Raw genomic sequence first — 13,271 nt, forward strand, 5'->3', positions numbered from 1 at the left:
AGTTGCAGGCCCTCAATTGACCTCTTTCTAACGAACGCACGACCGTCTCTGGAACCGAGGCAGAACTATCTTTCATCAGAAAACACAACAAACAAACTCGACCCTTCAATGAACTCTCGCTTGGCGCCACAGAACTGGCAAATGGCGGTGTTCTGGGGTCAATGGAATGCACGCTACAAGGCGTGCAGCTCCGATCTGTCCTTGAAGTAGCCGATTTGCAACAGTTCGTTGTGCCACTGTAGTGCCAACTACTGCACGGAGACCGGTTTCTTGCGACCGTAAATTCTTGTGACCACCGCTGCCAGCATCAATGTTCAGTGGCTACATTCCTGTCAAACCTTTCTGCAGCATTGCAGAAGGAACATCTAGTGTCTCATAGCCCCATTACGTGACCTCGTTCAAACTCAGCGATGTGTAGATAATGGCGTCTTTGTCGCCTTAGAAGGATTCTCGACTAACATCAACTCGCCACGTCCGCAGGTGACTCATGCTCTCGACTGTTGCAGCGTATATTTAAATCAAACCTGATTTGCATCTTCATAGTGGCGCTACGAGTGTCTGGCGCGAATTGAATAGGCATCAATTTTCAAATGCTGAAACACGCCTGCCAACTTTCGTTTATGTTACACAACTGCTTCTTGGTGCTGTGATTTTTTTCCCATCACTACATTTGTAAAAGATGAAAAGTTGCATTTTCTGCAAACCATTACTACGTCTAGTTGTATACACGTAAGACAGATGCTGAAACAGGCCTGCCAACTTTCATGATGTCACACAACTGCTTCTTGGTGCTGTGACTTTTTTCCCATCACTATAGTTGTAAAAGATGAAAAGTTGCATTTTCTACAAATCATTACTACGTCCAATTGAATACACTTAAGACAGATGCTGAAACAGGCCTGCCAACTTTCATTTATGTCACACAACTGCTTCTTGGTGCTGTGACTTTTTTCCCATCACTATAGTTGTGAAAGACGAAAAGTTGCATTTTCTACAAATCATTACTACGCCCAGTTGTATACACGTAAGACAGATGCTGAAACACGTCTGCCAACTTTCGTTTATATCACACAACTGCTTCTTGGTGATGTCATTTTTTTCTCATCACTGTAGTTGTAAAAGATGAAAATTTGCATTTTCTACAAATCATTACTACGTCCAGTGGTATATACGTACGAGAGATGCTGAAACAGGCCTGCCAATTTCCGTTTATGTCGCACAACTGCTTCTTGGTGCTGTAATTTTTTTCCCATCACTATAGTTGAAAAGATGAAAAGTTGCATTTTCTACAGATCATTACTACGTCCAGTTGTATACAGACAGATGCTGAAACATGTCTGTCGTCCAGTTGTATACATGTAAGACAGATGCTGAAACATGTTGCCAACTTTCGTTTTCATCACACAACTGCTTCTTGTTGCTGTGATTTTTTTCTCATCACTATAGTTGTAAAAGATGAAAAGTTGCATTTTCTACAAATAATTACTACGTCCAGTTGTGTACATGTAAAACAGATGCTGAAACAGGTCTGCCAAATTTCGTTTATGTCGCACAACTGCTTCTTGGTGCTGTGATTTTCTTCCCATCACTATTGTTGTAAAAGATGAAAAGTTGCATTTTCTACAAATCATTACTACTTCCAGTTTTATACACGTAAGACAGATGCTGAAACAGGCCTGCCAACTTTAGTTATTTCACACAACTGCATATTGGTGCCGTGATTTTTTTCCCATCACTATCGTTGTAAAAGATGAAAAGTTGCATTTTCTACAAATCATTCCTACGGCCAGTTGCATACACGTAAGGCAGGTGTCGATACAATTATCTAGCTTTGTACATTGTATCGGAACTGATAGCGCAAATTGTTTCCTTGCGAAGGCTGAATACAAAGCAACGCCCGCTTTTGGAGCAGCCAACAGTCGCACGGCTGTGCGGGGTGCCATTATCATTTTAATCTTGTGGCGTGAGTTCCGCTCCGCGGATTCTTCTAAGCTGCGTCTCTGATGCTTTTCCCATTTACGAGTAGCTTCAAATAGAATAAGCTGACGGAGGCTGACGGAGAAAAATGGCGGACTAGATAAACGGTGTGCTAGTAGTAGTTGGAGAAGCGAGCAGGCTCACGATTTGTATCGGAAAATTACAGGAGGTAACAGACCGGAACCGAATTTTGAAGAGTTCCATCTGGTGGTATCCTTTCTGGCCGGAGGCCGCACTGGTGGGGAAACCCGCTTTATGTACAGTCGAAGTAGAGTACCATCATCCTACGTTTTGCAGATGGTACAAATCTATTTCATTGGCATTCGACCTCGTCATTAGCATGGTCCAAAAACGGAGGCAGACTTAACACTGGAAACTTTTTCACGAACCTTGATGTGAACAAATAGATTTACAGCACTGTTACAAACTCGAGTCCAAGTTGCCATAGTTATCATAATCTTCCTTCCAGCTTACAGCTGATCTCGCGGTTCTAGGCGCTCAGTCCGGAACAGCGCGACTGCTGCGGTTGCAGGTTCGAATCCTGCCTCGGGCATGGATGTGTGTGATGTCCTTAGGTTAGTTAGGTTTAAGTAGTTCTAAGTTCTAGGGGACTGATGACCACAGATGTTGAGTCGCATAGTGCTCAGAGCCATTTTTTGAACCAGCTTACAGCATAACTAAAATTTTATAATCAACGGGTGTTTTCTACATCTTCACCATTGTTCCACAAGCCAATGTATGGTGTGTGGCGGAAGTTACTATGTGAAAGACTGTCGCTTCCTCCTTTTCCTGTTGCAGTCGTGATTAGTGTACAGGAAAAACGATTGCTGTTGTGAGTTTAAATCTCTCTAATTTTACCTTCATGTACTTAGCAGGCAGGCAAGCAGGCACTCCGTCTTCAGGCCACAAGTGGTCCATCGGGGCCATCCGACCGCCGTGTCATCCTAACTGAGGATGCGGATAGGAGGGGCATGTGGTCAGCACACCGCTCTCCCGGTCGTCATGGTGGTGTTTTTTGACCGGAGCCGCTACTATTCGGTCAAGTAGCTCCTCAATTGGCATCACGAGGCTGAGTGCACCCCGAAAAATGGCAACAGCACATGGTGGCCCCGATGGTCACCCATCCAAGTGCCGGCCACGCCCGACAGCGCTTAACTTCTGTGACCTGACGCGAACTGGTGTATCCACTGCGGCAGGACTGTTGCCCCAGACTTATACGTAATGGAAAGTAAAATATTGGTTGACTCTTCTAGGAAATTAAGCTCTTGAAACTGTAACAGCACACCACTCGGTGACGCAGAACGCCTCCCTTGCAGCGTCTGCCACTGCATTTGGCTGAGCGTCTCTGTGAGGTTCCCGCGCTTGGTAATGAACCTGTAACGAAATGAGCTGCTCATCTTTGGATCTTCTCTTTTTACACGTCAGTCCTTCCTGTTAAGTGTACCACAGCGATGAACAATACTCAAGTAACGGTCCACCGACGGCTTTTTGTAAGCTACCCCCATATCTGGGTGGCATAGATTTCTTGAAGATTCTTCCCATGAATCTCGGTCTGGCATCTGCCTTCAGTGCGATTAGCGTTATTGAGTCGTTCCAGTCTAAATCACATCGTTCGCATATTTATAGATATTTGATCTATTTGACTGCCTCCAATGAATGTTTGGCACCCGTATAATCGTATGATAATGGATGTTTCTGTCTGTTTATTCGCGATGTGATTAATTTGTTTATGTTGAGGGTTAGCCGGAAATCTTCGCATCAAGCGTTGATCCTCCGCAGATTTTCCTGCATCACGCTACGATTTACTAGCGTTGGATCTTCTCTGAATGTAATAGAAACGTGCAAGAACAGCCTCTTGAATTTACCGGACCCATCTGTTAAGTCAGGGCTTCCCAACCTGTGGTCCACAGACCCCTTAGGGGTCCGCCGGCTCATTCTAGGGGGTCCGCGGCCACCTTTTACCAAATTGTGTAAAACAATGAGTAAAATTATTGAATAAAAATGTGAAAATCAAATTCATAACAATTTTTTTTCGTGTGAAAAACATGTGTACTTTTACTTCAGTTAGTATTTCCAAGCAGCCTTTGCGGTTCCTAAGTGAGAACGCATATACAGTTTAGTGCCGGAGAATGCGGCTTCTCTGATCGACTGTTTCGCAACAATACAGGGGTCGTTTGTGCGCCGGCTCCCGGCGCTAGATGCGCTGAAACCTTTTACGCATGCGCGGAGCGAGCTTTGTCGACCAATCACAGCGCTTGCTGGCACATATGCGATCCCAGGCATCATTAAGTGTTAAACTTGCTTTGTCAGTGCACTACCTATTTCATAAGTCGATTTTTGACCAGTTTATTACTTCTAACATGGATCCGTGGCTGAAGTCAGGATCATTGAAGAAGGGTGCAGTTTCTCCATCGCCTTCACAACAAGGGAAGTTTCCAGTTGAAATAAATTAGGACGGAGGACGATCAAAGGAAGATTTTACATACATTTGAACATTTTTCTTCGAATTTCGCGAAAAACGACACACACACACACACGACAGTTACGAAATATGCATGCTCCTTACTCAACAGTAGCCAAATAATGGAAGTGAACAGCCCATAAGCGGCAGCTTGTCAACAGCGAACAGTTTGGACGTGACGTTGATTGCTTTTGGATGAAGACAGCTCCATCGTGCAAAATTTCAATTACCAAGCAATTTTAATAAGGCTATAGTGTGTTGAACACAGGGAGTAAATTCACTAGTAAGTGTCTGGATAAAGTGGGAATTGAAATTGGATCGTTAATTTCAAATTGTTTTCCTTCATCGCTAAACCAAAGACTATTGATACTTCGAGGGGAAGGGGAGAGGGGGGGGGGGGGTCATTGGGAACATGGCACTTGCATTAAGAAGCTTTCAGTTCCCATGGGTTTCGCTCTGAAATTTAAAGTTACTGTGTTCTTGACTGACTAGGGATCCGCCATGGATTTTCGACTGAAGAAAGGGTCCGCCAGCTGAAAAGGTTGGGAAGCCCTGCGTTAAGTCATTTACATGTATTTTGTACACTGTTGGTCCTATAAGATCCCATTGAGGTACGCCCGTATTTACATTTACATCTGAGGATTTATCTTTAGCCGGCCGCTGTGACCGAGCGGTTCTAGGCGCTTCAGACCGGAACCGCGCTGCTGCTACGGTCGCACGTTCGAATCCTGCCCCAGGCATGGTTGTTTGTAATGTCCTTAGGTTAGTTAGGTTAAAGTAATTCCAAGTCTAGGGGACTGATGACCTCAGATGTTAAGTCCCATAGTGCTTAGAGCCATTTTGAATTTATTCAGAATGACATATTGTCCTCTATTAAGTACGAATGCACTTAAACAAATTAAGAGCCACCACGAGGTAAAAGCGTGCACTGGGGAGGGAACTGTTTGCATTGGACGTTTGGAGTTGCGTACCTTGCAAAAGGCCATTGCTCACAGCTGCCATCGATGCGACATCTTCTATGGTGCGACGATACCTAACGGTTACTGTTGAGTAGTTGCTCTTCCAAACAGCATCCCTTACGAGCAAACCAGTTTTTTCATTACTTGTGGTTACACTTTAGGTTCTTGGCCTACGCACGGCTCTGTTGAACAAGAGTAGCTCGATGTAGTCATATGATCGAGCCACGCACGTCTGCTTTCATGCCTCGCAGCTAATACGCTGCAAATAATACCTTGTAGCAGTGGTCCTGGAGTCAAAGAGTCGATGCACTGGCAGGAATTAGTTGTTAATAAAGCACGAAGAAGTACAAAATAAAAGTTAAATGAATGTTTAATAACAAGGGTACTACTTCCTAATGCCTGTAATAGATGTAGACGATATAGAATTATGTTGAGTAGTGTTTATTCGAGAAAGGAGATCTCAAATAAACGGAAAATGGTCTCACGATATCCAGTTGAAGTGGAGTTGAGAGCGATACAGTATGGTAGCAAAATCCCCAAACTAAATAGTCATCAACGACTCGCGGAAACTAAGTCAATTTCGTGATATCAATACACTAAAGATTCAACAGCTCAAAACAGTTCAGAGTTCAACATGACGATTTACAAATTAGCACATGTGATGCGAAGAATAGCAACTCATACTCTGTCTATTCTCAGTTCTGTAAATCAAGTGGCAAAAGATAGGATCTACTCTGGAGCACATTGAAACGCCTCGAAATGTAACTCCCTTCAGAAGTAGAAGTACGGTAGCGGCCGTTCACCGCCAAGAATCAATCACCTCCACAATCGAATACCATAGCCAGGTCTGCCTGCTTCCAGAAGTGTCCAAAGTCGCTCCCTTGTGCTCTTCAGTCAAAAGGTCCCAGTCTTCACTTGACTTCCTTAGTGTTCTGCTACTATGTGTCTTTCCATTGGCTGAAGACCATCCTCACCAGAAAAACCGTTCTGAAGTTCTACAGTCATGATTTGATTCAAGTTGACTTCTTCCCAGACTAAGCTAATGTATTACAACAACATTTAAATAAAGAAATGTCATATACATTCGGTTACATTCAGATTATTTACGATATAAATAATAGTTGGTCCGTAAGTAAATAAGCCAGAATTCTTGCAAAAGTACGCTCATGATAAATGAAAACAGATTGTCCTCAAGTATTGTTTAAACAGTTATTTATCCGGCCTATGTGGCCGAACGGTTCTAGGCCCTTCACTCCGGAACCACGCTGCTGCTACAGTCGCAGGTTCGAATCCTGCCTCGGGCATGGATGTGTGTGATGTCCTTAGGTTAGTTAGGTTTAAGTAGTTCTAAGTCCTAGGGGACTGATGACCTCAGATATAAAGTCCCATAGTGCTCAGAGCCATTTGAACTATTTGATATTAACAGCCTTGTTCAGAAAGTGTGTGCATGCTATCCTGGTTTGATGAACACTCAGAAACCTTGGCAGCTTGGTGCATCGCGCGCTCTTAATCACATAGAAAATATCTGCGACTGTTTGGGACAACGGGTGAGACGTGTCGGTTGAATGTTCTGCAAACTGGTAGCTCTGTGGGACCCAATAGCCAATGGCTGGCTTCAGATGATTATGGCATACCTGAAGAAACTTGTTGATTCCCTCCCTCGCCGAACTGCGACCAGTAACAATGCCAGAGCCGGTGTTATACAGCGTTACCGTGGCATCTCCTGCGCGAGACTAATTTTTGATCGATATGCCTTGTTTTCACTTTTAAAGTCAAAATCAAGTGGTCCAAGAAAGGTTTTAATGTGGCCCCGAGAAGAATTGGAAGAGGACGGCCACCTTTGTCTTGGGAATCATTCAGGGTATCTCTCCTAAGAGCCCTACGGCACATTTTCTCTGGTGTTTCGGAAGATAACTGCAATTTCTTTTTTGCAGTGCGTAGCTGTAGTAAGCCCAAACAGAACCTGCTATAACGTGCTTCATGCGACGTCCAGTGTCACCGGAAAGTGTCGGCTTGTTTCCCGTTACGCACAAAGTTATTTTTAAAGCGTAATTTTACGTGCCCATTCGATAGAGCCGTCGAAAGTTAGTTTAGTATGATACACTTCTCACTTATATGTATTGACAGGGACAGTAAAAGACGAAGACTAGCGAGTACTGGTACTCCATCAGCGACTGAACAGCGCGTTGCTGCATAGCAGTAGCAATCAACGCGGGTCATGGCGTGTCTTTCGCTGCTGGAGTACTCGTTATTCTTCGTTTTTTAATCTCCGTGTCGATACAAATCTATAAGACGATTATCGCACCAGATTAATTTGGGGCCACCTTATAGTATGAGCACGTACAATACCGCTTTAAAAATAATTTTGCTCTTCACAGGAAACAAGCGGACACTTTCCGTCGACATCAGGCGTCGCATGGAAGACGTGGTGAGCAGTCTCTATTTGGGGCACAGACTGCAGTAACTACATATCAGCTACCTGCCGAAACAGCGGGGGAAACACGCCCGGCGGCTTTTAGGAGAGACACCCTGTAAAATGATCGAGCAGTGGGTGACAATGGGCTAACAGCTTTCGGCCGCAGAAACCGAGATTTCTAAAAGGAGACAACGGCTAAGTCTAGTGAGGAAAGCCAAAGAGGAGGAGGAGGAGGAGCAGGAGGAGGAGGAGGAGGAAGAAGAAGAAGAAGAAGAAGAAGAGGAAGAATTAGTTGTAGTCGTCAATGTCTCATCTGAAAGGCAGAGAGACGGATTTAGTGGCGAAGTGGAGCGGACTGGTTGTACACTGAAAGTCTAACCTTCCTTATTACAAACGTTTATTAATTTTCAGTAGCCAAACAACCCTCTTTATACGAGGACAGCTCAAAAATTATCTATACTTTTCATTCCACCGTTTATTAACATGAAGCTAGGGGTACACAATGCACATCATTTTTCTTCTTAAACTCCCTCCTTCTCAATGCACTTGGCCCAACGGTCAACGAGCTTACGTATTCCTTCCAAATAAAAGATTTTCGGTTGGTCGTGCACCGCATTTCGCACGTCCACACCTCAGGCAAATCGGCGACCACGCAATGCATCATTGAGCGGCCCAAACAAGTGAAAATCACTTGGAGAAAGGTCTGGGCTGTATGGAGGGTGTTCCAATGCCTCAAATTTCATCTTGTTGACGGTTTCAATACAGTGACGGGCCGTGTGTGGCCGTGCTTTGTCATGCAACAACACCACCGTCTTCGACTGCAAATCTCGGCGTTTGGTGCGAATTACTGGCTTCAGCTTCTTTTCCAACAATTCACTATACCCCGCACTGTCGATAGTCGTTCCGTTTTCCATGAACTCTGCCAGTATGGGCCTCTGTGATCCAAAAACATAACATAACCTTTCTTGCGGATGACCCCGTCTCGAATTCTTTCCTCTTCGGCGATCCAGGGTGCTTCCACTGCATACTCTGGCGCTTTGACTCAGGCTCGTAGCGATGTAACCATGTTTCATCTCAGGTGACAATTCTGCTCAAAAGTGCACCACCTTCGTTGCGGAAGCGAGTGAGTAAGCGTTGACAGACCCTAACAAGGGTGAGCTTATGGTCGTCGGTAAGTTTTCTTGGTATCCACCGCGCACAAAGACCTTATGGAAACCGTGCTCTTCGTGGATGATGTGATGGGTAGAGCCATGGCTGATGTTCAAACCGGATGCTACCTCATCGCTAGTGATTCGCTTATTCGCCAGAGCTATCTCTCCATCTTGCTGAATGTTGTCAGCTGTAGTGGAGGTTGGTTCCCGTCCAGCTCCCTCTTAATGCGTTACACTTGTTCGACCACTTTTAAACTTCTCGATTCATAAAAACACAGTTTTACGTGATAGTGCACTTCTCCCATATTGGGCTGACAGTTTGCGATGAATGTCTGTCCGTTTGATACCCTCCGACCAGAGGAATCGAATCGCCGCCCGTTGTTCCTCTTTGGTGCACATTTCTAATGGAGGTGCCATGCTATATCTGCAACTGAAGGAAGAACAAGGGTGCAAATAAGATCAAACTGTCACAGAATTACCATAACAGTGTGACAATGACATGTGCGAGGACAGAAGACAACGTGCCCAATGTAACAAACGTTATGGCAAAAGTATAGATAATTTTTGACTTGCCCTCGTACATTGGCTGAACAATCAACACCCTGCCCTACCATTTCATTTGTTTTGTTAAAGGCAAGTGTTAGTCTCTTCGTTTACTTAAGATCCAACAATCATTACTTCATCGGTTTCGACTTACACTGAAAACCTTTTGTTTTGTTTTCTAACATTCCCTTGCAAAAGCTTATGCAAAGACAATATTTCCAAAAAATCAAACAACAATATTAAAACAATTTTCTAAATCAACGTTCACTGAAAAAATTTGGATTTCAATCCCTTAAGATGAAATTTAAAAATAAAAGGTCACACAGTACCAGAAGCAAACGGAACTCGGTGTAGAGAACACACTTAATCACTTTTGACTATTAAGAATCAGGTCATGTAACATTTAGTTATTCCCCAAAATTTTAGCGCGTCGGCTACTTTAATGAAGACATTTTTTTTACAACAATCCGAAAACTAATAATTCCAGAAGACACTTGTCATTAAATTTCCACAAGTTAAATAAATCTACGTAAAGCATTTACTAATGTGCTTGGTAGCAAATTATTTTACCAAAGCTCACGCAGAAAATGATCGGCTTCAGTTCTGACGTGATCATTTTTAGTTAGTTAACCAAAGCAAATACAATTTATAAAATTCAGTTTACCAAGAACAGTTCCAACACTTTAACCTGACAGCTTTTCACTACTTCCGATAATTACTGCACTGTACCAATACATACAATCCTCAAGCAAGAAAAACTCTAGCCTACTACACAACCGCATACAGTGAGATATTACAGTAGCAGAAAAGACAACCTGTCATCAAAGTACCATGTACAGGCTAACTTTAGTTAAAATTACTCAGCATCTGCCCAGCCCTTGGACCGGTCGTGCTTTTGTACTACTCGTACCACACTTTTCAGGCCTGACTACTGGAACAACGCCGGCTGCCGTGGCCGAGCGGTACTAGGCGCTTCAATCCGGAACCAGGTCCGGCGCAGGTTCGAATCCTGCCTCGGGCATGGATGTGTGTGATGTCCTTAGGTTAGTTAGGTTTAAGTAGTTCTAAGTTCTAGGGGACTGATGACCTCAGATGTTAAGTCCCATAGTGCTTAGAGCCATTTGAATAATTTGAGCTGGAACAATAGGTCCTTCTCGACCAATACAGCAGGTTACAATTGGTTCTAGTCGCTCTGAGTACTATGGGACTTAACATCTGAGGACATCAGTCCCCTGAAACAGAACTACTTAAACCTAACTAACCTAAGGACAACACACACACATCCAAGCCCGTGGCAGGATTCGAACCTGCGACCGTAGCGGTCGCGCGGTTCCAGACTGAAGCGCCTAAAACCGGTCGGCCACACCGGCCGGCACAGCAGGTTACAGTTCGTGCCGTATTTCCACCAAACTAATCAACTTAGACGTTACCGGCGCTGTCCATATTTCTCTCCCTCTTAGAAAATCAGCTTCACAACACAGTTGTACGAGATTCTAGAACAAGATCACTTCATCGGGTGAAACGGAAACCAGTCCCCTTATTTTCAATGACCAAAAGTTTCAAAAGTTCCAAAAGCGACATACCATCATTCTACGCAAGACGCCTACCAAGGCCTTCTTCCTCCAAACTAGCGGAAGTCTGTGCATTTGCCATCCTTCACACACGTTCCTAGTTCGTAAATCACACTGTTTACTAAACGGACGCACGTAAAATTCCTACGTTAGCTCTATTAAAAACCACATTTCCTTCATCGTCCACCAAAAAGGAACGTACACTACGGGCCATTAAAACTGCTACACCAAGAAGAAATGCAGATGATAAACGGGTATTCATTGGACAAATATATTATACTAGAATTGACATGTAATTACATTTTCACGCAGTTTGGGTGCATAGATCCTTAGGAATCAGTACCCAGAACAACCACCTCTGGCCGTAATAACGGCCTTGATACGCCTCAGCATTGAGTCAAACAGAGCTTGGATGACGTGTACAGGTACAGCTGCCCATGCAGCTTCAACACGATACCACAGTTCATCAAGAGTAGTGACTGGCGTATTGTGACAAGCCAGTTGCTCGGCCACCATTCACCAGACGTTTTCAGTTGGTGAGAGATCTGGAGAATGTGCTGGCCAGGGCAGCAGTCGAACATTTTCTGTATCCAGAACGGCCCTTATAGGACCTGCAACATGCGGTCGTGCATTATCCTGCTGAAATGTAGGGTTTCGCAGGGATCGAATGAAGGGAGAGCCACGGGTCGTAACACATCTGAAATGTAACGTCCACTGTTCAAAGTGCCGTCAATGCGAACAAGAGGTGACCGAGACGTGTAACCAATGGCACCCCATACCATCACGCCGGGTGATACGCCAGTATGGCGATGACGAATACACGCTTCCAATGTGCGTTCAGCGCGATGTCGCCATACACGGGTGCGACCATCACGATGCTGTAAACAGAACCTGTATTCATTCGAAAAAATGGCGTTTTGCCATTCGTGCATCCAGGTTCGTCGTTGAGTACGCCATCACAGGCGCTCCTGTCTATGATGCAGCGTCAAGGATAACCGCAGCCGTGGTCTCCGAGCTGATAGTCCGTGCTGCTGCAAACTTCGTCGAACTGTTCGTGCAGATGGTTGTTGTCTTGTAAACGTCCCCATCTGTCGACTCAGGGATCGAGACGTGGCTTCACGATCCGTTACAGCCATGCGCATAAGATGCCTGTCATCTCGACTGCTAGTGATATGAGGCCGTTGGGATCCAACACGGCGTTCCGTATTACCCTCCTGAACCCACCGATTCCATATTCTGCTAACAGTCATTGGATCTCCACCAACGCGAGCAGCAATGTCGCGATACGATAAACCGCAATCGCGGTAGTCTACAATCCGACCTTTATCAAAGTCGGAAACGTGATGGTACGTATTTCTCCTCCTTACACGAGGCATCACAACAACGTTTCACCAGGCAACGCCGGTCTACTGCTGTTTTTGTGTGAGAAATCGGTAGGAAACTATCCTCATGTCAGCACGTTGTAGGTGTCGCCACCGGCGCCAACCTTGTGTAAATGCTCTGAAAAGTTAATCGTTTGCATATCACAGCATCTTCTTCCTGTCGGTTAAATTTCTCGTATGTAGCACATCATCTGCGTGGTGTAGTAACTTTAATGGCCAGTAGTATACCGTGTTCAATCAATAAGGGCACTGGCTCATAGAAGTTCCATTACAAACAGTGCGATACAAATTTGGATTACTTCTCCACATAAGATAAACATTATTTCATCATTCCCACATTTTAGTAAAACCACAAGGTCAGCCTTATTTGATCACTGTTCCTAACCAGAAGCAGAATCTTTGCAACATGTTAATTACGAAGCGTAAAAGAAAAAGGAGCAAAATATCTTTATACAAGGAGCGCAAGCTGTCCTATAGATTAAGCCAATCGAACAGTCACCCCTCAAATAAAGGTGAACTTATATTTACATAACATCAAATATTGTAGTATATACTTACATTGAACTAATAATAAAGTATCAGAACCTAATAAAAACGCAAATATTAGGAAAAAAATTTGGAAGTGTCTTGTCGCGCACCAGTAGCCAAACATGCTTCATAATACGGACCAGTGACGTTACTCACTTCGCTAAACCAAAAACACCCTATTGACACTCAACCATAGCATGTTAGCACTTGCTGAAAACCTTAATCGTAGATATGTTACTAATTGAAATTAAATTGTACCAAGAACAAAGCGTTTTGGGTGCAT

At 44.2% G+C, this 13,271-nt stretch overlaps 1 pseudogene; it reads right to left on the reverse strand.

Annotated features, from left to right (window-relative positions):
• Window positions 1-3,065: 3,065 nt before the first annotated feature.
• Window positions 3,066-3,183, reverse strand: LOC124797112 (annotated as a pseudogene).
• Between the last annotated feature and the right edge of the window lie 10,088 nt (window positions 3,184-13,271).

This window comes from Schistocerca piceifrons, chromosome 4 (genome assembly GCF_021461385.2).
Source record: "Schistocerca piceifrons isolate TAMUIC-IGC-003096 chromosome 4, iqSchPice1.1, whole genome shotgun sequence".
Taxonomy (NCBI): domain Eukaryota; kingdom Metazoa; phylum Arthropoda; class Insecta; order Orthoptera; family Acrididae; genus Schistocerca; species Schistocerca piceifrons.